The following is a 1,427-nucleotide window of genomic DNA, read 5'->3' as shown; positions in this document are numbered from 1 at the left end:
TAAATAAATAAATAAATAAATAAATAAATAAATAAATAAATAAATAAATAAATAAATAAATAAATAAATAAATAAATAAATAAGTACCTTTTTATTCCTTCAGTGTTTGCTGTAAATCCGTAAGAAATTCAACTTCTTGTTGTTGCTGTTTATTAGTAAATAAATAAATAAATAAATAAATAAATAAATAAATAAATAAATAAATAAATTAATTAATTAATAAACAAATAAATAAATAAATAAATAAATTAATTATATTTGTTAATAGATGACTAATTAATTAAATAAATACAATTAATTAATAAAATTAATTAATAAAATAAATAAATTAATTAATTTATTCTCTTTTTTTCTTCCTTACACTCCCCATTATATCCTGAAAGAATTGCCTTTTTTTATTTATTTTTTTTTCTTCTTTTTTTTGTCTTTTTTTTTCTTCTTTTATTAATAAATACATTTCTTCTTCTATTTCGTTAGGTATTTTTCCTTCTTCTTTATTAATAAATTAATAAATAAATAAATAAATAAATATAAATAAATAAATAAATATAAATAAATAAATAAATTAATTAATTAATTAATTCTTTTTTTTTTTCTCCTTACCTAGGTGTACATTAATGATGGGGTAAGGAGGAGGTGTCTATAAACAATAAATAATTATTTATTTCTTTTTTTTTTCTTTTTTTCTCCTTTTTTCTTTTATTTAATTAATAAATAAAAAAAAAAGAATAAAAAAGACTTACTTTATCTCTATCTAATGTTGTATGACTCCTAGAGAAACGAAAAGGTTGTAAAGAAAGACAAACAGGAAAAAAAAATAAGAAACCTGTTGCTGTTGCTGCTGCTGCTGCTGCTGTTGCTGCTGCTGCTGTCTTAATATATGACCTTTTATAATAAATCATATTAATAATTAAATAAAAATATAAATATATTCTTTTTATTCTTTAAATAAAAGAAAAAGGGGGAAAAAAGGAAGAAAAAGAAGAAAAAAAGAAATGAATGCACGAAGCAGCTGCCTATACACCCCAATTGTCATGATAAGGAATACACCATAAAAAATAAATAAATAAATAAATAAATAAATAAATAAATAAATAAATAAATAAATATATTTCTTTTATTGACTCTTTTTATTAATTCTTTTTTACTGTATTCTTTTTTTTTCTTTTTTTTTTCTTTTTAGTTCTTTTTTCTCTTTTTCCCCTTTCTTCTTCTTATGCATAAAGATATAAATAACTTTATACAAAATTTATTTTATTAATTAATTAAATAAATAATTATATTTATTATTATATAAATAATAAAAGAAATAAAAGAAAAAAAAGACAAATTAATTGCCTTTTTTCTTCTTTTCTTATTATACTTAATAAAAGGAATAGTAACTTATAATTATATACAGAGAAAAAAGAAGAAAAAAAAAAAAAATT

This window comes from Eimeria maxima, genomic scaffold, assembly GCF_000499605.1.
Source record: "Eimeria maxima Weybridge genomic scaffold, Emw_scaff851, whole genome shotgun sequence".
Taxonomy (NCBI): Eukaryota; Apicomplexa; class Conoidasida; order Eucoccidiorida; family Eimeriidae; genus Eimeria; species Eimeria maxima.
The sequence above is the reverse complement of the archived record's forward strand: the minus strand, read 5'-3'. Positions refer to the sequence as shown.